General features: G+C 37.0%; 1 pseudogene; it reads right to left on the minus strand.

Moving 5' to 3' along the window:
* Window positions 1–24207: 24207 nt before the first annotated feature.
* On the minus strand, window positions 24208–26288 carry LOC124079518 (heat shock protein HSP 90-beta-like; annotated as a pseudogene).
* Between the last annotated feature and the right edge of the window lie 1027 nt (window positions 26289–27315).

Consider the following 27315-nt stretch of genomic DNA (forward strand, 5'->3'; position numbering starts at 1 on the left):
TAGGGGAGTATACACATGTAGAAGCAGGATAGTAGGCCAGAATTATGTATCCAGATCACAAACATGATTGAAGAAAGTAGCTGTGACCAATGCCACAGTCAGGAGAGTCAGATTTACATTTTCTAGCTTTTCCCTTCATCCCAGCCAAACATAAATCCTTTCTTTTCATCACCTTTAGCTAGAAATAGAAATATTACAGTCTTCCTTGTTTTTATGTTGGTGCAGTACCCTTTAATTCAATAACAGTCTTTTTTTTTCAATGAATCAATTTCAAGTTCCCAAGTGTTTGTAAATGAAGAGAGTGTGTATCATTTCTTTGCCTTGGAAGAGCTGGTTAAATGTTTAAACATGGAAGTTATTTTTTACATAATTTTATTATGCAATTGACTTATTCAACAAGAATTAGAGATTAAAAGTTATGAAACAAGACATTTATAAATTATTTTGCAAATTTTAAAGAACTTTGGTAATATGGGCTTTTGGACTGTGTTTTCTCTAATAAGGGAGCTGTCCTACAGGCCAGATGTATGGCTGGCTATTTGTAAGTGTTGAGTGTGACTGAATAGGGGATTTTGTCCCAGAGTCAAATGAACTGACTTGACATTCATGCACTGACCTGCCCTGAGTGGTATGAGATATTGCAGTTATAAAATGGCACCAGATTTGCTGAGATTAGGCAGAAAAATTGGTAAGAATTTAACTATTATCCAGTGATGCAACCCTTTTAAAACATTAAGTAGAGATCTAAGGCTATGAAGATAGCAATAAAAAGTCCATTTGAATAATAGGTAAATAAAACCTTGAAATAAACAGCAGTAAAAAGGAGAAACTTAGAACAATAAAAACTTAGTAGATGTGCTGAGTAAAACACCTTTTGAACTGAATAGAGCTATTTTTGAAAAAGCATCATGTCAAGTATTTGCACAAGGCTCATAAGAACTGAAATGCATGGTTTAAAATCTTCAGGAAAAAAGATGCTACCGAATTCTTTGGTAGCTGTTTGTGAACTAAAATCAAAATGCTACATTGGATCTAAGACTGAATGAATGATTCTTTCTGTATGAAAGGACTGAATAATTAACAAATTAATATTAATGCATACAATGAATGAATGTATGCTTGGTGACTTTATGCAGAGGTCATTCCAAATAGCAATAAGGATTTAATTCTTAAGACCTGTGAGATTTAAACAAGGTGAAATTGTTAGTATGACTCTGTATTTTTTTAAGAGTCCAATTTTCCTTTTACCCATTTTAAGTAACCTAAAAAACGAAGACTTATCCTATGCTTTTAGATTATAGCAGTGATAGAATAAATTTATTTGTGATTTCTTCATTTTGTAAACATATTTTTAGTAACTTCAACCTGCCTGACACTATTGTAGGTGTTAGAGATATAATAGAGAGCGGTGTGGACATGCCCCCAACCTGCTGGAGCTCACAGTCTAGTGAGAAACTGGATATGAAATGAATGATTTCCCAAATGAGCATACAATTTAAAATATGCTAAGTACTATGGAGGAATTTGATTTCTTTTTTTTTTCTTTTTTTTTTAATTTTTTATTGTTGGCTGTTCAAAACATTACATAGTTCTTGATATATCATATTTCACAATTTGATTCAAGTGGGTTATGAGCTCCCATTTTTACCCCATATACAGATTGCAGAATCACATCAGTTACACATCCATTGATTTACATATTGCCATACTAGTGTCTATTGTATTCTGCTGCCTTTCCTATCCTCTACTATCCCCCCTCCCCTCCCCTCCCCTCCCCTCCCCTCTTCTCTCTCTGCTCCCTCTACTGACATTCGTTTGTCCCCCTTATATTATTTTTCCCCTTCCCCTCACTTCCTCTTGTATGTACTTTTGTATAACTCTGAGGGTCTCCTTCCATTTCCATGCATTTTCCCTTCTCTCTCCCTTTCCCTCCCACCTCTCATCCCTGTTTAATGTTAATCTTCTTCTCCTGCTCTTCGACCCTACTCTGTTCTTAGTTACTCTCCTTATATCAAAGAAGACATTTGGCATTTGTTTTTTAGGGATTGGCTAGCTTCACTTAGCATAATCTGCTCTAATGCCATCCATTTCCCTGTAAATTCTATGATTTTGTCATTTTTTAATGCAGAGTAATACTCCATTGTGTATAAATGCCACATTTTTTTTATCCATTCATCCATTGAAGGGCATCTAGGTTGGTTCCACAGTCTAGCTATTGTGAATTGTGCTGCTATGAACATCGATGTAGCAGTGTCCCTGTAGCATGCTCTTTTTAGGTCTTTAGGGAATAGACCACGAAGGGGAATAGCTGGGTCAAATGGTGGCTCCATTCCCAGCTTTCCAAGAAATCTCCATACTGCTTTCCAAATTGGCTGCACCAATTTGCAGTCCCACCAGCAATGTACAAGTGTACCCTTTTCCCCACAACCTCGCCAGCACTTGTTGTTGTTTGACTTCATAATGGCTGCCAATCTAACTGGAGTGAGATGGTCTCTTAGGGTGGTTTTGATTTGCATTTCTCTGACTGCTAGAGATGGTGAGCATTTTTTCATGTACTTGTTGATTGATTGTATGTCCTCCTCTGAGAAGTGTCTGTTCAGGTCCTTGGCCCATTTGTTGATTGGGTTGTTTGTTCTCTTATTGTCTAATTTTTTGAGTTCTTTGTATACTCTGGATATTAGGGCTCTATCTGAAGTGTGAGGAGTAAAGATTTGTTCCCAGGATGTAGGCTCTCTATTTACCTCTCTTATTGTATCTTTTGCTGAGAAAAAACTTTTTAGTTTGAATAAGTCCCATTTGTTGATTCTAGTTATTAACTTTTGTGCTATGGGTGTCCTATTGAGGAATTTGGAGCCCGACCCCACAGTATGTAGATCGTAGCCAACTTTTTCTTCTATCAGACGGCGTGTCTCTGATTTGATATCAAGCTCCTTGATCCATTTTGAATTAACTTTTGTGCATGGCGAGAGAAAGGGATTCAGTTTCATTTTGTTGCATATGGATTTCCAGTTTTCCCAGCACCATTTGTTGAAGATGCTATCCTTCCTCCATTGCATGCTTTTAGCCCCTTTATCAAATATAAGGTAGTTGTAGTTTTGTGGATTGGTTTCTGTGTCCTCTATTCTGTACCATTGGTCCACCCGCCTGTTTTGGTACCAGTACCATGCTGTTTTTGTTACTATTGCTCTGTAGTATTGTTTGAAGTCTGGTATCGCTATACCGCCTGATTCACACTTCCTGCTTAGCATTGTTTTTGCTATTCTGGGTCTTTTGTTTTTCCATATGAATTTCATGATTGCTTTCTCTATTTCTACAAGAAATGCCGTTGGGATTTTGATTGGCATTGCATTAAACCTATAGAGAACTTTTGGTAATATCGCCATTTTGATGATGTTAGTTCTGCCTATCCATGAACAGGGTATATTTTTCCATCTTCTAAGATCTTCTTCTATTTCTCTCTTTAGGGTTCTGTAGTTTTCATTGTATAAGTCTTTCACCTCTTTTGTTAGGTTGATTCCCAAGTATTTTATTTTTTTTGAAGATATTGTGAATGGAGTGGTTGTCCTCATTTCCATTTCAGAGGATTTGTGGCTGATATACAGGAATGCCTTTGATTTATGCATGTTGATTTTATATCCTGCCACTTTGCTGAATTCATTTATTAGCTCTAATAGTTTCTTTGTAGACCCTTTTGGGTCTGCTAGGTATAGAATCATGTCATCTGCAAATAGTGATAATTTAAGTTCTTCTTTTCCTATTTTGATGCCTTTAATTTCTTTCGTCTGTCTAATTGCTCTGGCCAGTGTTTCGAGAACTATGTTGAACAGAAGTGGTGAGAGAGGGCATCCCTGTCTTGTTCCAGATTTTAGAGGGAATGCCTTCAATTTTTCTCCATTCAGAATGATGCTAGCCTGAGGCTTAGCATAGATTGCTTTTACAATATTGAGGTATGTTCCTGTTATCCCTAGTTTTTCTAGAGTTTTGAACATAAAGGGATGCTGTACTTTGTCAAATGCTTTTTCCGCATCTATCGAGATGATCATATGATTCTTATTTTTAAGTCTTTTGATGTGGTGAATAACATTTATTGATTTCCGTATATTGAACCAGCCTTGAATCCCAGGGATGAATCCTACTTGATCATGGTGCACAATTTTTTTGATAAGTTTTTGTATCCGAGTGGCCAGAATTTTATTGAGGATTTTTGCATCTAGGTTCATTAGAGATATTGGTCTGTAGTTTTCTTTCTTTGAAGTGTCTTTGTCTGGTTTAGGTATCAGGGTGATGTTGGCCTCGTAGAATGAATTTGGAAGTTCTCCCTCTTTTTCTGTTTCCCGAAGTAGCTTGAAAAGTATTGGTATTAGTTCCTCTTTAAAGGTTTTGTAAAACTCTGCTGTATACCCATCCGGTCCTGGGCTTTTCTTAGTTGGTAGTCTTTTGATGGTTTCTTCTATTTCCTCAATTGATATTGGTCTGTTTAGGTTGTCTATATCCTCCTGACTCATTCTGGGCAGATCATATGACTTAAGAAATTTATCTATGCCTTCACTACCTTCTAATGTATTGGAGTATAAGGATTCAAAATAATTTTTGATTATCTTCTGTATTTCTGAAGTGTCTGTTGTGATATTGCCTCTTTCATCCCGTATGTTAGTAATTTGAGTTCTCTCTCTTCTTCTCTTCGCTAGCATGGCTAAGGGTCTGTCGATTTTGTTTATTTTTTCAAAGAACCAACTTTTAGTTTTGTCAATTTTTTCAATTGTTTCTTTTGTTTCGATTTCATTAATTTCAGCTCTGATTTTCATTATTTCTTGCCTTCTACTTCTTTTGCCGTTGTTTTGCTCTTCTTTTTCTAGGATTTTGAGATGAAGTATGAGATCATTTATTTGTTGGTTTTTTCTTTTTTTAAGGAATGAACTCCAAGCAATGAATTTTCCTCTTAGAACTGCTTTCAATGTGTCCCATAGATTCCGATATGTTGTGTCTGTGTTTTCATTTATCTCTAAGAATTTTTTAATTTCTTCCTTGTTGTCTTCTATAACCCATTGATCATTCAGTAACCTATTGTTCATTCTCCAAGTGATGTATTCTTTTTCCTTCCTTCTTATATCGTTGATTTTCAGTTCCATTCCATTATGATCAGATAGGATGCATGGTATTATCTCTACTCCTTTATATTGTCTAAGAGTTTCCCTGTGACATAATATATGATCTATTTTTGATAAGGATCCATGTGCTGCTGAGAAAAAAGTGTAACTGCTTGATGTTGGGTGGTATATTCTATATATGTCAATTAAGTCTGGGTTATTAATTGTGTTATTGAGTTCTATAGTTTCCTTATTCAACTTTTGTTTGGAAGATCTGTCCAGTGGTGATAGAGGTGTGTTGAAGTCTCCCATGATTATTGTATGGTGGTCTATTAGACTCTTGAACTTGAGAAGAGTTTGTTTGATGAACATAGCTGCACCATTGTTTGGGGCATATATATTTATGATTGTTATGTCTTGTTGGTATATGGTTCCCTTGAGCAGTATGTAGTGTCCCTCTTTATCCCTTTTGATTAACTTTGGCTTGAAATCTATTTTATTTGATATGAGTATGGATACTCCTGCTTGTTTCCGAGGTCCATATGAGTGATATGATTTTTCCCAACCTTTCACCTTCAGCCTATGTATGTCTTTTCCTATCAAATGCGTCTCCTGTAGGCAGCATATTGTTGGGTCTTGTTTTGTGATCCATTCTACTAGCCTGTGTCTCTTGATTGGTGAGTTTAAGCCATTAACATTTAGGGTTATTATTGAGATATGGGTTCTTCTTCCAGCCATATTTTTTTATTTATGTTACTAAACATGGTTTGTTTTCCTCTTTGATTATTTTCCCCCCTTTAGTGTCCTACCTCCCACTGTTGGTTTTCATTGTTATTTTCCATTTCCTCTTCCTGTAATGTTTTGCCAAGGATGTTTTGAAGAGATGATTTTCTAGCTGCAAATTCTTTTAACTTTTGTTTATCGTGGAAGGTTTTAATTTCATCTTCCATCCTGAAGCTTAATTTCGCTGGAAACACAATTCTTGGTTGGAACCCATTTTCTTTCAGTGTTTGAAATATGTTATTCCAGGATCTTCCAGCTTTCAGAGTCTGTGTTGAAAGATCAGCTGTTATCCTGATTGGCTTACCCCTAAATGTGATCTGCTTCCTTTCTCTTGTAGCTTTTAAAATTCTCTCCTTATTCTGTATGTTGGGCATCTTCATTATTATGTGTCTAGGTATGGGTCTCTTATGATTTTGCACATTTGGCGTCCTGTAGGCTTCTAGGATTTGGGGTTCTGTCTCATTCTTCAAGTCTGGGAAGTTTTCTCGTATTATTTCATTGAATAGATTGCTCATTCCTTTGGTTTGAAACTCTGTCCCTTCCTGTATCCCAATGACTCTTAAATTTGGTCTCTTGATGTTATCCCATATTTCTTGGATGTTCTGCTCATGGTTTCTTAACAGTCTTGCTGAGCTGTCTATGTTCTTTTCAAGTTGAAATACTTTATCTTCATTGTCTGATGTTCTGTCTTCTAAGTGTTCTACTCTGCTGGTAGTATTCTCAATTGAGTTTTTAAGTTGGCTTATTGCTTCCTGCATTTCTAGGATTTCTGTTTGTTTGTTTTTTATAACCTCTATTTCCCTGTATAGTTGATCTTTTGCTTCTTGGATTTGTTTATGTAATTCATTGTTGAAGTGATCTTTCATTGTCTGATTTTGCTGTCTGATGTCTTCCTTGAGACTCCAGATCATCTGAAGCATGTATATCCTGAATTCTTTATCTGACATTCCATCTGCTGCAGCTATTACCTCTTCTAACGTTGAGTTGACCTGCAATGCTTGTGGTCCTTTCTTTCCTTGTCTCTTCATACTGTTCGCGTTCCTTTCTACTTGGTGAAACTGTTGTGCTATTGAATTTTCCCCCTATATATTTATATTGGTCTTGTATAGTTGCAAAGTCTCCCTCGCAGGCGCGGGCGGCGGCTGTGTCCCTCTGCGGGCCGCTAGGCTTGTTCTGTCGGTGGTCACAGTTCTGTCTACTTTGCAGGCGCAGGCAGCGGCACTGCCCCTCTGCAGGCCTCTGGGGCTGTACTGCCAGTGGGTCGCAGGTCCGCCTACCTTGCAGGCGCGGGGGGGGGGGGGCGGCTCTACCCTTCCTCAGGCCACTGGGCCTGTTCTGTCTCTCGGTTGCAGGTCTGGCCTGTTCTGATGGTGGTCACAGTTCCGTCTACCTTGCAGGCGCGGGGGGGAGGGGGCGGCTCTGCCTCTCAGCAGGCCGCTGCTCCTCTTCTGTCGGTGGGTCGCAGGCCCGCCTACCTTGCAGGAGTGATTGGAAGCTCTGTCCCGCCGCGGGCCACTGGGCCTTTTCTGTCGGTCGTCACCGTTCCACCTACCTGGCAGGCGCGGGGGGTGGGGGGCGGCTCTGCCCCTTAGCAGGCCGCTGGGCCTGCTCTGTGCGTGGTCACAGTTCCCTCTACCTTGCCGGTGCAGAGGGAGGGGGCTGCTCTGCCTCTCAGCAGGCCGCTGCTCCTCTTCTGCTGGTGGGTCGCAGGCCCGCCTACCTTGCAGGAGTGATTGGAAGCTCTGTCCCGCCGCGGGCCACTGGGCCTTTTCTGTCCGTGGTCACAGTTCCACCTACCTGGAGAGGCGTGGGGAGTGGGGGGCGGCTCTGCCCCTCAGCAGGCCGCTGGGCCTGCTCTGTGCGTGGTCACAGTTCCCTCTACCTTGCCGGTGCAGGGGGAGGGGGCGGCTCTGCCTCTCAGCAGGTCGCTGCTCCTCTTCTGCAGGTGGGTCGAAGGCCCGCCTACCTTGCAGGAGTGATTGGAAGCTCTGTCCCGCCGCGGGCCACTGGGCCTTTTCTGTCCGTGGTCACAGTTCCCCTACCTGGCAGGCGCGGGGGGTGGGGGGCGGTTCTGCCCCTCAGCAGGCCGCTGGGCCTGCTCTGTGCGTGGTCACAGTTCCCTCTACCTTGCCGGTGCAGGGGGAGGGGGCCGGAATTTGATTTCTTTGAAAGCAGATGGCTGTATTGGTTAGCGAAGACCTTCCTAAGAAGAAAGTATTTGAGTCTAAATTGAAGGATTCAAAGATAGTAGCTGGCTAGGGATGCAGGCATAGGGTACTAACGCAAGGAGAGTGGTTTGGGATTTCTTGATTTTGACAGTGAATTCCCCTTCCAATTTTCCTAATCACAAATGATTTAAGCAGCTTTTAGAATTATATAGATTAAAATTTGGAAAATCACTTTCTTATATTCTCTACATAATCAATATTAAGTTTTAATGAATACAGCTATAATTATATACAGGTACACATATATTCTTTATTCTTATTTTTTCTAAAATGGATTCTTACTAAGTATATTCATCTGCAACTTGTTTATTTCACATAATAGTATGGGCTTGAGGGTATTTCTTGCCACTACAGTTTAATCATTACTCATATATTTTATGTATGCATGACAGTCATCTATACACAAATAAAATATATGAATTCATACATATAATTTAATACATGATACATAAATTCCATGTTTTATATATTTTATATGATATATATATATATATATATATATATATATATATATACTTAATCATTGACTATATCATAATTTCCATTACTACTTTCTTATAAATGCACATCTAGATTGTTTTCCACATTTTGCTACTTTTAATAATGCAAGCAAACATATTCTTGCATGTATGAGAGTTTGGACCTATCAAAGTATTTCTTTAGAAAAAAATCAGAGTTGGAGTTACGGTGTCAAAAGTATCAATTATAAACATTTGAAAGGAATTATTACCAAACTCCTTACCTTATCAAGAAAGCTTTCTCTTAGCTGAAATGTACAAGTGTAGCATTTTTTTTTCTGCACACTTGCCAAAAAAGTATATCATTATCTTTAAAGTTCTGAGATGATTCTTGAAATTTGAAGCATCTTCTGAACAGTTGATTGCTTTTGTAGACTAGTAGGTAGTATCACTCTTTGGATTAGGATATACAACAACAGGAAGTAGCACGTTTTATGTCAAAGTTAAGAGGGCCTGCCCTGCCTAAAAGCATTCAAATTCAAGTAAGAACATGTTGGCAAACAAATAAAGCACACAGTTAGGCTGGAACCCCCAGTTTGAGCTTGCAAATTAAAAGGGTCTCCAATGGGAGGAAATTTGATCGCAAATATCTGTCCCAAATATCTGTTCATCCTCAAAATCATTCGAGTTGGGGGTCCATCTAACATCTCATATATAGAAGGTGAACCTGGTTCTGAATAGGCTGAAAGACCTACAAATAAGAAAATTCTTTGTTAAAGATTGAAAAAGTAGGATTTTACTTGCTGATATCTTAGAATGTGGCAATTTTTTCATTCTTCTGGGGGGTAAGTCATAATCATGGTCATTCAATATAATAGAAGAAAAATTTCACATATTTAAAGGTACTTTAATTATGTTTATGTTTAATTTGTGTTTTAATATCATTTCATGCTCAATAAAGAAATACTTTAATAATATGTATGTGCTTTGTACATACAGATCCAATATATGAATTAAATAAAGGAACTGACTAGTCATCCAGCAAACTATGAAACTGATGAGTTTTAAAAAAACAATTCTAATCCTTTTTATGCAAACATAATTTAATAAATTTTAAATTGCAGTGCTTTGCCTTATGAATTGATCAAAGTCTTAATACTGAAAAATATACTGGGTTTTGTCACTATATCAGAAAGAAAATACTTTCATTACACAAATATTTTTCCAGCCTGGAAGATTTTCTTTTTGGTTGTTTCCAAAACTATTCTGAACTACATCATTGACATATGTTGACCTACTTAAAGGCCTCGAGTGTGAAGTACAGCTGAACAAGTTACTAATCTCAGTGAACATTTTTTTCTGGTTTGTATCCCAATACCTTTTATGTCAAGGAACCTTGCACACATTTTCTTAGTTGGAGAAAGTAAGGGATAAAAAGTAATTTTCTGTATCTTGGTATATATTTACTTTAATGAACTCTCTAAGCTTCTCTTAGAATTAAGACATTTCTAGGTTTTCCTAGATAACTGCATGATAACAAGAATTCTTATAGAATGTCTTCTTTGATTAAAATCTATTTCAGTCCCAGGTAAAGTCTTGAAATTGGCAAAACTGGATGGGAGAGTCACCTGGTTAGGGCAGTGTGACTCCAGAATTAGCAGGTGGATCTCTGTTTCCAGTTCATCTCAGAGATTGATTAGTGATTGCTTGGAAACTAATTAAAACTGGTCTGTTGTGTGCATTAGATGAAATAGGGTGTGTGGGGCACTCAGCAATGGATCAGCACATAGCTCTCAGTAAATGTTGTTAGGGAGGAAAAGGCTTAAATAAAATAGAAGTTTCTTCCTTGCTTTCTCTGCCCCATGGATAATAATAATTATTCTGACCTCCTATGCAGCTGAGTCTCTGCATCCTGTGTAGCCTTTCAAAAGAACTGACTTCCCAGAGAGAACTGATTTTCTGCCAAACATTCATGAGAATTACATTCAAAATAACTGTATTCCATGTTTATAATTTAAAATATTGCCTTGTTTGACAAATCTCTTCTTTTTTCCCTCATATTTTTTTGGCATTAATTATTACTAACACTATTTCCTGCAAGGTTGGAGTAAGTCCCAACCTCTTTTTCTTTCCTATCCCTTCCATCCCATTAAAAATCAGCTTGTGGCTTGCTTCACAGTCAAGTGGTTATGTCTGTATTGAACTGGTGGCTATCTGTTAGAGAGACTACATGCATAGCAGTAGTGTAGTGTAAAAATGGCAATGATAAATATTGAATTAGATTTGAGCAAGGCTAGAAGGTAGAAAAACAAAAGCAGATTACTTAGTCTTTTATGATACTGATTTTGACTGCTTTGTTACTTATCCCTCCCCCTCTATCTCTGGAAAAGTTAGAGAGAGAGAGTTGTATATGTGCATCTGTTAGCAGATTCGTCCAGAAAATAGTGAAAGAAATCCTTTAGATGGGCTTTGTGTTGTGTTTTTGGTCATTATTTGTGTTGGTAAGAGGACCTGGAGCCAAATTTAGTGATTTAAAGACATACTAACAGACTGGTTAAATTGCTAAGGATATGGAAAGGATAAGATAATAAAATTTGAATTCCAGTCTTATGGTTGTACATGATGCAGAGATTCATTATGATGTATTCATATACATACATAGGAAAGTTGTATCAGATTCATTCCACTGTCTTTCCTAGTTCTGTCCCCTCTCCCATCCCTTCATTCCCTTTTGTCTATATATTTAATGTCTATTCTTACCTTCTCCACTTCCTTGTTGTGAGTCAGCATCCATATATGAGAAATAATATTCAAACTTTGGTTTTTTGGGATTGGCATGATGAATAAGATATAATCCATGTTTTTATAAATGTGTCAAAATATACTCTACTGTCATCTATATCTAAAAATCTGTTTCCTAGATAATTGTTTAAAAAACTTTAAAAAATGATAGTAAAATTGGCCACAAAGATGTCAGGGTAAAGTATAAATAGTACAGGCACAGAGGATGATGAGATCTATAACCTAAATAAATGCTTCCCAGGAAGCTGTGCCCTGATGAAGTCTCTCTGATGCTTCTTCAGGTCTAGGTCTCAGTCCTAGTTAGTGGGAGAATTGGCTGAAGAAGTCTCATAACTTCTTATAGAATTACTTTGATGGACACTGTCTCACTCAAAGACAGCTCCCTCCCCAGGGGCATCTCACATCCAGTTATTAATAATATGGAGGTGAAGCAGTCCCAACTACTTCAGGTTAAGAAAAATTTGAAGGTCCCCAAATACAGAGCTCCCTCTGGAATTGGCAGAAGTCTAATGTTTAAATTTTCCAGTTTTTCCTCTTTAAAATTATTGACTAAAAGATACCCTGGGTAAAGGTAACTCTTAAATATTTTTTAAGAGATTCATTATTTTGTTTGTATTGATTATTTTGGGTCAAGTTGACAACAAATGAATCTGGTAATTTGATTTATTGTTGCTATATGTGTTTCAAAATTGGGTAAGGCTGATTTCATTGTTCAAAAGAAATGTGGCTACCTATAAATGAATGGTCTTCTGCTTATGAGTTATATTATAAGTAAAATTGACAAAATTAACAAAGAAAATTTTATATACTACTTAAGGGGAAATATTTAAAATTGGAATAAATGGATTTCAACATGATTGATACAGATCATAACATACTCATCTTACCATTTAGCTGTCCTTTAGCTGTTATTGCCTATGACCAGTATTCCTAGAACTTCTGAGAAGCATTGTTAATGTTAAGACAGATTTTCAGAGCTTCTGAGATCCAGATGGTTGTCACATGTGTATGGAGAAAGAACAAAATTAACTGAAGAAACATTTTATGAAAAAAGGGTAGAAGGAATGTCAGCTTTCTTTGTTTCATTGGGTGTAATAAATGTAACTTAGACAACTAAGGGAGGCATTCTCATTGTATGTAAACATATACTATTGGATATAAATTCTCTAATAGTTTACACAAAATCAGACTTCATACTATGTCATGAGGTCATGGTATTCTTAATTAGAGAGTTTTCTTACACAGATATGACCTAAGATGCAAGATGAATGCCTACATAAGTAATAGCCCACATTCAAGGTGTTTGTCATAATTTTTCAGTAGTTACACTACGGATATTATCAGTTAGGAACGGCATATGATCTGATGAAACAGAATCATACTTACTATGTCTTAGACAAAAGAAACTTACTGTTTTTGCATAATATTTATAAACTTAATTGAGGCAAGTCATCCAAGTTTGAGGGAACAGTCCATGAGACCACCTGTGTTTCAGTTTTCCTGCAGCTTTATGTCCTATTATTCATGGAATGTGGTTCTAATACTCACAGTTTTATGATGACTGCAACAATTCTAGACCATATTCTGGGCAAAAAAAAGGAGGAAGAAGCAAGAAAGAGTAGGAAAATCTTGTCTTAGTAATATAAAGCATTCTCAGAAACCCCTAGGAGATTATGGGCTTGTATCTTATTTATTAGAACTGCGCCTCATAGTCAACGTAGCTGCAAGATAATTGTAAATGAAATGTTTCCTTGGTTCAGAGAACTCATCTTTACCATATATGGTTATATGCCTATTTTCTTTTAAAAATTAAGATGTGTATTCTTTTCTTGCACCTGATAAGAATGGTTTTAATTCCCCTGTAGTTTGATCATGAAAGCGATATCTCTAGCCTCATTAGCAATAGAATTACTTGCTGTTTTTATGACTTAATTCCTTACTGAATTTCATTGGCATGCTTTTCCTAAGGATGGAAGCTGAAAAGGACAATCTTCCCAGATTGCTAAATTTCATTTATTTTTATTTTTTTTAATATTTATTTTTTAGTTGGAGTTGGGCACAATACCTTTATTTTATTTATTTATTTTTATGTGGTTCTAAGGATCGAACCCAGGGCCTTGCAAGTGCTAGGCAAGCATTGTACTGCTGAGCCCCAGCCCCAGCCCTGTTAAATTTCATTTATGAATGGTCCTCTGGGAAGGAGAAAATTTGGAAAGAAGTCCAATAATTGTTTGCTGCAATCATCAAATCCTCACAACATGGATAAAAAGATCAAATAAAAACTCATGGCATTCTGAAATTCAAGGTGAGAGTATAATTGATTTCTGATTCCAAAGGAAAAGTTCTAGGAGCAAAATGTTGTAACTGAAATAATCTAATATTAAAAAGATGTATTACTATTAATTAAATAGTAATGAGTTCTTGTGCCCTGATGGGTATCTCAGCAATAGAAGATTAAAATATTGACAGTTTTTTAAAAACTAAGGTATTGAATATTTTTGTTGTTTGTAAGTAGAGTGGCATTTAAAAGTGCGGAGGAAGAACATCAGAAAATGCATCAGGAGATAAAGGTAGAAGAAAAAAAAATCTTTGGTGAATTTTTAGTTAAGTTGTGCTTAATAAGCCATCTAACTTCATCCATTTTTTGCCACTTATTCCTTGATTTTGAATGGCGAAGTGTTAAACTAAGGGGAAAGATTGACATTTCAGGGGTAAAATATTTTACATGGGAAGATTTCTTAAAACAGATTTAGACAATTCCATTTCCTAAGGAATTTAGAGTTAAACCAAAGAATTAACAAAATTAAATGCTTTTTTCTTCCTCCCTCAACAGCTACTTAATCCCTCTATGGTCCAATAAATGTTTTAATTAAGGACATAAAAATAAGGTGTCAATTAAAGCTTTTTGCTGGAGGTAAAGCATTCTTGCTAAAAGAAAATAAGTGATGGAAACACCTCTTGCCATAATTAACATGGACAAATATATACAATGTAACAAATGCCCTGTCCTTGGCACTAACCTTGGAAAGGCACCTTGCTGTGCTCAGCCTATCCCAGCTGAAAGTTCTCAGGATCAAAGCCACTGGAAGCAACTTCATCAACATTGATAGGAGTTTGGAAAAAAGAAAAGAAGCTTGAGTAAATTCCTATACAGAAGCAAAACAAAATGAAAAACTCAAATAATTATGATCCTGTTTGTCATCGTCTCTAAGAATTTTGATTACAATTTTTATGAAAAAGGAAAGGCCACTATGAAATAAACTGATGAGATTATATTCATTTAAGAGATATAAGCATTCCTACACACTGTTTGTCAATTTCTGCCATGTCAAATGAGCGCTCAGAGTAAGAATTTTCCCTCATGAAACAGAACATTCTATAAAGTTTCCATTCAGTGCTCTTATCCCTTTATTCCTTAACACTCTCATTTTCTCTTTCGGTTCCTACCTTGCCATAATCTCATAGCTTCTTCTGTCTTCTGGCTAGAAAATGACATCCCCCACCCTGTAGAGTCTCTCCCTAGTAGACACTTCATAATTATTTACTGAGTAAGAGAGTACAGGGGCTTTTTCCAGACCTTCAATCATAGTAAGATTGGGGGATCATAAATGCAGAAGCCGGACAGAGACTGTCTAGTTGTGGCAGAAGTAGGGGTCCTCTTGGTGGGCTGATTCTGCAGCATTGTTCTGGAAGTCATTTCGGGAGTTAAATCACTGAGAACACCTCCAGTCCTTCCAACAACTTTGTAAGCACCCAATTCTCCATATTAAGCTCTACACTGTTAGAGGCACAGAGGCACCTGTGACTCTGCCCAAGGGATTTTCTTTCCTGTGCTCAGCCTGCCCCAGCTGGAAGTTCTTGGGATCAAAGCCACTGGAAGCAACTTCATCAGTGTTTAAAATAGCCAGTGTTTTTTTTATTATGTGAACCAATATAGTCTTTGGTACCAAAGATAAAATTCAAGTTAGTAATTAGGAATTTATTAATTTGACCTATTTGGATTTGAAGGTAGTAGGAGCAGGCTACAATTAGAGAATGATATTTTTTTTCTTTATTTTTTGTGCGGTACCAGGAATGGAACTCAGGGTTATTCCGCCACTGAGCTACATCCACAGCCATTTTTATTTATTATTTTGAGATAGGGTCTTGCTAAGTTGCCAGAGCTGGCCTTAAACTTGGGATCCTACTGCCTCAATCTCCTGAGTTGCCAGGATTATAAACATGTGCCATCATGACAGACAAGAATGATATATTATTATGTATGACACCAATCATTGAAATATTGAAGACAGACCAAGCAATGGTTGTTATCATATTAGGATCAGCATAATTTATATGTAGATTATAGAATGAGATAGTTGCTACAAAGTCTTCTGGAGAGAAAACAGTAGGACTGAAACTTTAATGTCTGTACTTACAGCACTATACTAAGAATATTCTGTGACTACATCTAAAAAGCTCTCATATGCACAGGGTTTATGTAAATGATCCTCAGGTGCAGAATCTGATTTTGTCATTTCTTGAATTTAAACATATTGAATTTACACATTTCTCAACACATTTCTTGTGGAAGTTAGGATTTTTGGAGGAAAGAGTGGAAGACTGAAATATGGAATAGGATATTTTGGAGGTTTTGCTTATGTTCAAAGACTCAGACTTTAGAGCTTTCCGTATCAGTAGAAGCCATTCCTCTTCACCTGTTTGAGGACTTTGTGTACCTTGAACACCTTGTATTTAATTCACAAACTCATTATCTTCTATGTAGATGCTAATTCTCATTTCCAATCTCTGTCACCCCTCATTGATATGTATTCAGAATGTCCTACGCAAAAAGGCCATTTTACATTGAAACCCCAGAATAAAGATTCATACACAAAAAGCTTTGTAAGACTTAAAATTTTTTTATCAGCCAACCTCTGGAGTTAGTATTGTAATAAGTGCTGAGGGAGGTTGCTGCACCAGGGAGAGGGAAATATGATTTTTAATAAGCCTGGATTTAGCTCTTAAAGGAGGCTCTGCCCTGGGCTTTAGTTGTTGAAGGAAGCTTAGTTTATTAACTAAAACTGGACTAAACTGGAGCCTATATTGAATGAAATTTTAAATTTCAAAAATTACTACATATAACGTAAAAGAGGAAATTTGTATTTAAAAATAGATGGCTAAGATTTTCCTTAAATGAAACACCAAGGGCTACACTGATGAGGAGGCTTGAACAATTATCCAGTGGCTATATTCTCTAGGCTACAAAAGAGGGAAAAAGGAGGAAATGCTGCCAGTGAAATAAAATCCCAAATTCAGCAAAGAATGTCTTAATGTCTATAGACTAAGTGGACATGGTTTCCAAGATAGGGCATGGCCCGAGGAATCAGGATGGTTTGGATTTAACCTTTTTTTAAAAAAAACAGTTCAAAAGATTTCTTTCTTTTTTTTAAACTTCTTTTAAAATTTTTAATTTTTTTGCATCACAATTCTTAATACACCATTATACTGGATTTAACCCATTTTTAAAGATAATTGATAATGCAATATCTATAAGTAAAAAAGATGGATCATCCAGGAAGTTCCTACCTTGATCAATTTAAATAAATATAGTCTAAGATCACTCCAGACACTATACTTGAATTAGTGGTCTCTTCTGAAAGTAAAATACAAGCCAGTATATAGATATTCAAATCTCCAAGGGTGCCAGGTACCCTTGGAGGAGACCCACTACAAGTACATATCTAAATCTTCCACTTATTTTCCCACAAGGCTGCAACCATTTACTAAAGTAGTACTAAACTGGGTGACGTGATGGGCTGGAGGTATAGCTTAGTGACCGATCACTTGTATAGCATGTATATATATGCACAAGGCCTGGGTTCAACCCCCAATTCTGTAAAAAGTAAAAAAAAACAAAGACAAAACAAAATCTGAAAGAAAACTAAAAAATTGGGTGAAGTGATATACACAGAAATTCACAGACATCTTTTACATTTTCTATTTCCTGAAGAAGCAGACTCAGAATGTCATGGAGAACCTTACCAAACAGAATGGAGAAATTAAGGTATTTAGGAAAATGAAGATTTAAAAAATTATTTCTTTTTATTTATACATTACATGATAGTAGAATGTCATTTTGATATATGTTGGCCTTGGACTTAGCATAGATAGCTTTTACAATGGTGAGGTATGTTCCTACTATCCCTAGTATTTCTAGTGATTTTTTAAAATTCTAATTTGTTATATATGAGAGCAGAATGCATTACAATTCATATTACACATATAGAGCATAATTTTTCATATCTCTGGTTGTATATAAAGTATATTCACACCATACATGTCTTCATACATGTACGTAGGCTAATGATATCAATCTCATTCCCCCATCTTTTTTACCCCCATGCCCCCTCCCTTCCCCTCCCACCCCTTTGCCCTATCTTAATTAATTTCATTAGAGTAAGTCTAATCCTCCCATGCTCCCTCTCCTAACCCCACTATGAATCAGCCTCATTATATCAGAGAAAACATTTGGCATTGTTTTTTGGGATTGGCTAACTTAGCATTATATTCTGCAACTCCATCCATTTACCTGCAAATGCCATGATTTTATTCTCTTTTGTTGCTGAGTAATGTTCCTTTGTTTATATATACCAAAGTTTCCCTATCCATTCATCTACTGAAGGGCATCTAGGTTGGCTCCACAAGTTTAGCTATTGTGAATTGTGCTGCTGCAAACATTACTGTGGCTGTGTCCCTGTAGTATGCAGTTTTTAAGTCCTTTGGGTATAGACTGAGGAGTGGGATAGCTGGGTCAAATGGTGATTCCATTCCAAGTTTTCCAAGGAATCTCCATACTGCTTTCCAGATTGGCTGCACCAATTTGCAGTCCCACCAGCAATATATGAGTGTGCCTTCCCCCCCCCCCACATCCTTACCAATACTTATTATTGTTTGTATTCTTAATAGCTGCCATTCTGATGGGAGTGAGATGAAATCTTAGAGTAGTTTTGATTTGCATTTCTTGAATTGCTAGAGATGATGAACTTTTTTTCATATGTTTGTTGATTGATTGTATATCCTCTTCTGAGAAGTGTCTCTTCAGATTCTTGGCCCATTTATTGATTGGGTTATTTGGTTTTTGGTGTTCAGCTTTTTGCATTCTTTATATAGCCTAGATATCAGTGCAGTATCTGATATGTGAGGGGTAAAAATTTGCTCCCAGGATGTAGGCTCTCTATTCACCTCACTGATTGTTTCTTTTGCTGAGAAGAAACTTTTTTATTTGAATCCATCCCATTTATTGATTCTTGATTTTAATTCTTGAGCTATAGGAGTCTTATTGAGGAAGTTGGGGTCTAATCCAACATGATGGAGATTAGGGCCTACTTTTTCTTCTATTAGACTCAGGATTTCTGGTTTAATTCCTAGGTCCTTGATCCACTTTGAGCTGAGTTTTGTGCATGATGAGAGATGGGGGTTTAATTTCGTTTTATTGCATATGGATTTCCAGTTTTCCCAGCACCATTTGTTGAATAGGCTATCTTTTATCCAATGTATGTTTTTGGTACCTTTGTCTAATATAAGATAATTGTAAGTTTGTGATTTAGTCTCTGTGTCCTCTATACTGTACCTTTGGTCTATAAGTCTATTTTGGTGCCAATACCATGCTGTTTTTGTTACTCTTGCTCTGTAGTATAGTTTAAGGTCTAGTATAGTGATGCCACCTGCTTCACTCTTCTTGATAAGGATTGCTTTAGCTATTCTGGATCTCTTATTTTTCCAGATGAATTTCATGATTTTTTTTCTATTTCTGTAAGGAATGCCATTTATATTTTGATTGGAATTGCAGTGAATCTTTTTTGTGCTTTTGGAAGTATGGTCGTTTTGATAACATTAATTCTGCCTATCCAAGAACAAGGAAGATCTTTCCATCTTCTAAGGTCTTCTTTGATTTCTTTCTTTAGTGTTCTGTAGTTTTTATTGTAGAGGTCTTTCACCTCTTTTGTTAGGTTGATTCCCAAGTATTTTATTTTATTTTTTGAGACTATTGTAAATGGATAGTTTTCCTTGTTTCCCTTTCAGAGGATTTGTCACTGATATACAGAAATGCTTTTGATTTATGGGTATTGATTTTGTATTCTGCTACTTTGCTGAATGTATTTATTAGTTCTAAAAGTTTTCTGGTGGAACTTTTTGGGTCTTCTAGGTATAGAATCATATCATCCGAATAGTGCTAATTTGAGTTCTTCTTTTCCTATTATATCCATTTAATTTCTTTTGTCTAATTTCTCTGGCCAGTGTTTCAAGAACTATGTTAAATAGAAGTGGTGAAAGATGGCATCCCTGTCTGGTTCCAGTTTTTAGAGGGAATAATTTTAATTTTTCTCCATTTAGAATTATGTTGTCCTGAGGCTTAGCATAGATAGCTTTTACAATGTTGAGATATGTTCCTGTTATCCCTAGTTTTTCTAGTATTTTGTACATGAATGGTGCTGTATTTTGTCAAATGCTTTTTCTGTGTCTATTGAGATGATCATATGATTCTTATCTTTAAGTCTATTGATGTGATGAATTACATTTATTGATTTCCATATGTTGAACCAACCTTGTATCCCTGGGATGAATCCCACTTGATCATGGTGCATGATCTTTTTGATACATTTTTGTATTCAATTTGTCAGAATTTTATTGAGAATTTTTGCATCTATATTTATTAGAGATATTGGTCTGAAGTTTTCTTTCATTGATGTGTCTTTGCCTGGTTTTGGAATCAGGGTGATATTGGTCTCATAGAATGAGTTTGGAAGTGCTCCCTCTTTTTCTATTTCCTGAAATAAATTGAAGAGTTTTGGTATTAGTTCTTCTCTAAAGGTCTTGTAGAACTCAGCTTTGTATCCATCTGGTCCTGGGCTTTTCTTGATTGGTAGGCTTCTGATGGCATCTTCTATTTCATTACTTGAAACTGATCTGTTTAAATTGTGTATATCATCCTGATTCAAATTGGGCAAATCATATGACTCTAGAAATTTGTAAATGCTCTCAATATTTTCTATTTTATTGGAGTACAAGTTTTCAAAATCATTTCTAATTATCTTCTGTAGTGTCTGTTGTGATATTTCTTTTTTCATCATGCATGTTAGTAATTTGAGTTTTCTCTTTCCTTCTCTTCATCAGCATAGCTAAGGGTCTGTCATTTTTTTTTTATTTTTTCAAAGAACCAAATTTTTGTTTTGTCATTTTTTTTTTCAATTTTTTTGTTTCAGTTTCATTGGTTCAATTCTGATTTTTAATTATTTCCTGTCTTCTACTGTTTTTGGTTTTGATTTGTTCTTTTTCTAGGGCTTTGAGATGCAGTGTTACGTCATTTATTTGTTGAATTTTTTTTCTTTTAAGGAATGAACTCCATGCAATGTACTTTCCTCTTAGTACTGCCTTTATTGTGTCCCAGAGATTTTGATATGTTGTATCAGTGTTCTCATTTACCTCTAAGAATTTTTAATCTCCTCCTTGATGTCTTTTGTAACCCATTGTTCATTCAGTAGCTTTCACCTTTGAGGGGAAGGACAATGTCAATGAATCTCAATATAAGCAAAATATCATCTAAAACCAAATCATTGTTATTAAGACATTTACAGTTAGGTCATGATATACAGAAATTGGGAATTCAATTATTATCTATAATATAATCAGTAGGTTTACAGTTTCTGATGGTGGATAAAGAACTTGGGGTGAGGTGTAGGAAGATATGCTGAGGAGACAGGAGGTGAGGATATAGCATTAATATATTTTAGGAAGTTTGAAAGAGAAACCTAAAGAAGAAGGTTAGTAGCAGGAAAATAGAGAGGTAATAATTATGGGTATACATGTAAGATAGAAGACAGTAGAGTACATAAGACAAATATATATATTAAAAAATTTAAAAAGTTAAATAATAAAAATTGGAGAGAATAAAAGAGAAAAAAATGAAAAAAAAGGATATACAACCCAACTGTAATATACTATTCAGTCATTTCAGTCCTGAATATCCTAATTCATGCAAAGTACTTGGCTTCACATATTTTGGGGATGTTAGAGCAGAAGAATAGAGAGGGAGAAGAAAGAAAAAAAAAATCTCAAAGAAAAAAACAAGGATTGTTTGGTTGGAGATCAGTATGTTTCCTGCTTCCCTTCTCATCCAATACATGGGAATGTTTGTTCTTAGTTTGTATATCTGCCCTGAGGATGGTGGGGGTTACCAGGGTGTGAGGGCTGATCTTGGGTTCAGGACACCCAGAAGTGGGGTATGGTACCTGCTGGTCCTGTTGGAAGATTGCACTTCAAGGATCTCAAGGTCTACTCCTGTGACATTGGTACCAGGTCTTTTCTCCTCTTTTCGCCCTCTAAATTAGTCTCTAAAGTATATCTCCCTCACCCTCTCCCTTTCTACTTGCTAATCAGGAACGTTTCTCTGGGGGGGGGGGTCTTGTGTGTTGCACTCTGGTGGCTGTACACCTGTCCCAGATGGCTGTTTTGAATCAGGCAGTCACTCTGCCTAGTTATCTGCTGCTGGGGATTGGGGGGGGGCGGTTAGAAAACTATGGGTACCTGGCTATCCGGTGTTCCAAAATGGTAGTTACTCTGACTAAAGATGGTGATGGAGGTGACCCAAAATGAAGGTTGCTGCTTTCAGGGATGGAGTGTTAAGTTGGGTGGGGGGAGCCAGGTGGTGGCGATGTGTGATGCATTGAGGTGAGCTCTGTGGCATGCAGTGTTGCGGCTGTCAGCTTTCTTCAGAGCCTGTGATGTTCCTAGGTGCAGGCAGGCTACCACAAGTCGGGACTACGGCAGTAGCTGCCAAGTCCCAAGACGGAGGCTACTGTGGGAGCCCCGTGTTAGATGGGGATCCACATGAGAATGGCAGCCGGAGTTCCTGCGCATGGGTAGCAGCTGAGTGTCCTTTGAAGGAGCGGCAGTATCTGGGAATTCTGCACTGGTGCTAATGCTGGTGGTCTGGCTAAGGCACCCACAAGACCTGTGTTGATGAGTAGTTGGGAGTCAGGAGTCCTGTTTTAACACTGAGGCCCGGGGTTCCCTGTGGCATGGTGGCCGTGATTCCTGGATGGGATCAGCTGTGGAGGGGTCCTCTATCACTCTCTGAAAAGCAGTATTCCCACTAGTTGAGACCTAGGTCATGGAGCAATACAGAATTTTTCCTCCCCTGGCCTGCCACGTTGGATCTTCTTTCTAGTGTTTTGAACATGAAGGTGTGCTGTATTTTGTTGAATGCTTTTTTTGCACCTATTGAAACAATCATGTGATTCCTCTCTTTAAGCACATTGATGTGATTAATTATGTTTATTGATTTTTGTATGTTGAACCAACCTTCATCCCTGGGATGAACCCCAATTGATCATGATGCAATATCTGTTTAATATGGTCTTGGATGTGATGTGCTAGAATTTTATTGAGAATTTTTGCTTCTATGTTTATGAGGGATATTGGTCTGAAGTGTTCTTTCTTTAATGTGTCTTTGTCTGGTTTTGTTATCAGGGTGATACTAGCTTCATAGAATAAGTTTGGAAAGGTTCCCTTCTTTTCTATTTCATTGCATAATTTGAGGAGTGTTGGTGTTAATTCTTCTTTGAAGGTCTTGTAGAACTCTTCTGAGAATACATCTGGTCCTGGGCTTTTCTTTGTTAATAGGCTTTTGATGGCATCCTCTATTTTATTGCTTGAAATTGTTCTGTTTAAATTTTTTATGTCCTCCTGATTCAGTCTGGCTAGGTCATATGTCTCTGGAAATTTGTTGAGGTCTTCAAGATTTTTTATTTTATTGAAGTATAAATTTTCAAAATAGCTTCTGATTATTGTCTCCATTTCTGTAGTGTCCATTATGATATTTCCTTTTTCATTCCAAATTTCAGTAATTTGATTTTTCTCTTTCTTTTTGTTAGCGTGGCTAAGTGTTTATCAATCTTACTTATTTTTTGAAAGAATCAACTTTTTGTTTTGTTGATATTTTGAATTGTTCCTTTTGTTTCAATTTAATTGATTTCATCTCTGATTTTAATTATTTCCTGTTTTCTACTGCTGTTGGTATTGATTGATCTTCTTTCTATAGGGCTTTGAGATGTAATATTAGGTTATTTATTCAGCAATTTTCTATTCTTTTAATTAATTAGCTCAGTACAACAAACTTTATTCTTAGAACTGCCTTCATAGTGACCCAGAGATTTTGATATGTTGTGTCACTATTCTTATTTACCTCTAAATATTTTTAATTTCATTCCTGATTTCTTCTGCTATCCATTTGTCAACCAATAGCATGTTAGTCTCTCATGTTAGAGTAGCTTCTATATTTTTTTATTGTTGAATTCTAAATTCATTCTATTCTTGATCTAATAGAATGCAAGGTATTATCTCTATTTTTTTATATTTGCTGACAGGTGCTTTGTGGTCTGAGATATAGTCTATTTTAGAGAAGAATCCGTGGGCTGCTAAGAAAGTGTATTTAATCACTGATGAATTAAATACTATATATTTGTCCATTAAGTCTAAATTATTGATTTTATTATTTATTGAAATAGGGGTTTTGTTGTTTAATTTTTTTTGTATAAAACTGCATCTTCTTTACTGTGCATACTTTAATTTTGGAGCAAAATAAAACAAAAAGACAATACATTATCCAACCCTGCTGCCAAACTAGGAAGAGGCTGGGGGCTTGAGGCCCATGTTTCCTGCCTTAAGATGCCAAGGACAGAAAAACCCACTAGAACATCAATCCACAGAGGAGCCAGTTGGGAAAGGGCCATTCAAGGCCACTGTAGGAGCCATGGGGACGCTATACAGAGGGCAGATTTCTCAGTGGTGACTCCCAATCTCCTTCTTTTATGTGAGATGCATCCTCATCATCCTCAAAAGGGAACAGGAATAGCATCGCTGGATTCTTCCACTGTCTTCATCAGTGCTTAGGCCTAGCTTTATTATGCAGTAAATTCAATTGGAGTGGGTCTGGGGATTCTCAAGGGAGAAGCCAGAAGAGAGTTTCACAGTTTGCACAGTTTCAAATAGCAGCACCACCAGGTCCTTTATAGCCTTGTCATTTTTGTCTGCCTTTGCCTTTTGCCTCAGTATCTACACAATGGGGTGATCAGGGTTGACCTCCAGGTGCTTTTTGGCCATTATATAGCCCACTGTGGAGTTGTCTTGAAGTGCCTGAGCCTTCATGATCTGCTCCATGTTGGCTGTCCAGCCATAGTTGCTGGTAACAATGCAGCACAGTGAAGATAAAAGCCTATTGGCTTTTTATCCAAGATTTCTTTCATAAGCTTGAAAATGTTCTCAAATTTTACCTTGCTCTCCTACATTTTCTTTTTTTCCTCCCCTTCCTCAGGTAGCTCCAGGACTTCCTTGGTCACAGAAACCAGGCTCTTCCCATTAAACTTCTTGAATTGCTGTACACAGTACTCATCAATAGGCTCAGTCATATATACTACCTCAAAGCCCTGCTTCCTCACACACTCCACAAAAGCAGAGTTGGCCACCTGCTCTTTGTTTTCATTAGTAATGTAATAGATGGACTTCTGTGTCTCTTTCATGTGAGAGACATACTCTGGCAGAGAAGTCATCTTGTCTTCAGACTGAGAGGTGTGACAGTGCAGCAGCTCAAAAAGGTGTCACTGATTAGCAGAATCTTCGTGGATTACAAGCTTAAGATTTTTAGAGAATGCCTCATAGAATTTTTTGTAGTTCTCCTCATCTTCTTCCAACTCAGAGAACAGCTTAAGGCACTTCTTCACAATGATTTTTTGTGGATGACTTTCAAGATTTTGCTCTGCTGGAGTATTTCTCAGGAGACATTCAGGGGCAAATCCTCAGAGTCAACAGCACACAAATGAAGATGAGATACTGTGGTATCAGCTCATTGTAGCTCTCCATGATGAACACATGATGGACATAGAGCTTAATATTGTTCTTCTTGTTGTTCTCAAAGAGGTCAAAGGGAGCCCACAGCGGAATGAATAGCAATGCTGTGAATTCTAACTGACCTTCTACAGAGAAGTACTTAATGGCTAGGTGGTCTTCCCAGTCATTGGTGAGGTTCTCATAGAATTTTCCATATTCTTCTTGAGTGATGTCATCATGGTTTCTGGTCAAAACAGGCTTGGTCTTGTGCAATTCTTCATGATCAATATATTTCTTCTTAATCTTCTTTGTTTTCTTTTTCTTATCCTTACCAGTGTCATCCTCTTCATCTGAGCCCACATCTTCAATCTCGTGTTTCTCCTCACCATCCTCATCTTTCTCTTTATTCTCACCTTTTTCTTCCTCCTCCTCATCATCACGGATTTCCTTCTCTTGCTCCTTCTCCAAATAAAGGGTGATTGGAGAGCCTATGAAGTGCAAGAGCTTGTTCACCACTTCTTTGACCCACCTCTCCTCTAAATATTCTGGCTGGTCTTTTTTGAGGTGGAGAATGACTTTAGCACCCTGTCCAAAGTTCTCACTATGATCAGCCCTTACAGTGAAGGATCCCCCAGCAGAAGACTCCCAGGCATACTGTTTGTGATCATAACTACTTTTTTCTGCCACCAAATAGGCAGAATAAAATCCAACACCAAATTGTTCCATAAATGCTCTAGTACCAGGCTTGGCAATTGTTCCCAAATTGTTTATGAGATCAGCTTTGGTCATGCCAATGCCTGTGTCCACCAAAGTCAGGGTCCTTTCCTGAGGGTTGGCGATGATGTCAATTTTTAGCTCTTCACCATGGTTCAACTTGAAAGGGTCTGTCAGGCTCTTACAGTGAATCTTGTCCAGGGCATCAGAAGCATTAGAGATCAATTCCTGAAGGAAAATTTTCTTGTCAGAATAGAACGCATTGATGATAAGAGACATGAGTTGGGCAATTTTTGCCTGAAAGGCAAAGGTCTCCACCTCTCTTCTCCATGGTGCACTTCCTCAGGCATCTTAAAGAGAAAAGACTATATTACAGAATAGGGTGAGCCTGAACAGTGTGTGACTTGCTTGCAACACCTAGGCTGTGCAGGGAGTGACTCAAGAGACGTTTAATTTTTGTTTGGAGGATCTATCCAGTGGTGAGAGAGATGTGTTAAAGTCACTCAATACTATTGTGTTGTAGACTATTTGATTCTTGAAATTGAGAAGGGTTTGTTTGATGTACAAAGATGCTCCAATTGTTTGGGGCATACATATTTGTAATGGTCATATTTTGTTGATGTATAATTCCTTTATGCAGTGTGAAATGTCCTTCTTTGTCCCTTCTGATTAACTTTGACTTGAAGTTCACTTTGTCTAATCTGAGGGTAGAAACCCCTGTTTGTTTACAAGATCCATGTGAGTGATATGCTTTTCTTTTTTCCCATCCATTTACCTGCAGTCTGTGGATGTTTTTGCCTAATGAGGTGAGTGTCTTGGAGACAGTATATTGTTATGTCTAATTCAATCTGCCAGTCTGAGTCTTTTGATTGATGAGTTTAGGCCATTTACATTCAAAGTTATATTGAGATATGATTTTTATTCCCAGTTATTTTGGTTTATTTCTATTTTTTTTTTTTAGTTTGAATTAGTTTCTCCTTTGTTTAATTATGTTTAGTGTAGTGCTTCCCTTTGTGGGTTTTCACTTTCATTTTTCATTTGTTCTTCATGAAATATTTGCTAAGAATGCTTTGTAGTGCAAGCTTTGTAGTTGTGAATTCTTTTAATTTTTGTTTATCATGGAAAGTTTTTATTTCATCTTAAAATATGAAGGTTAATTTTGCTGAGTATAGTATTCTTGGTTGGCATATGGCAAATGGAGTTTTTGCTGAAAGTCATATCTCAGTTGGCCAGTAGACCTGGGAAAATTTTCTGTGGTTACTTTTTCAGTTTTTGAAATGACAATAGAAATAAATATATGCAGCAACTGGCAATCACCAGACTGATTCTCTAATTAGTAAAGCCTCTTGTGGTAAGAAAGACCACTTGAGAGCTTCT

The sequence above is a fragment of the Marmota monax genome, unplaced genomic scaffold, assembly GCF_021218885.2.
Source record: "Marmota monax isolate L192 unplaced genomic scaffold, Marmota_monax_Labrador192_F-V1.1 WCK01_AAM20220418_F8-fsc00355, whole genome shotgun sequence".
Classification (NCBI taxonomy): Eukaryota; Metazoa; Chordata; class Mammalia; order Rodentia; family Sciuridae; genus Marmota; species Marmota monax.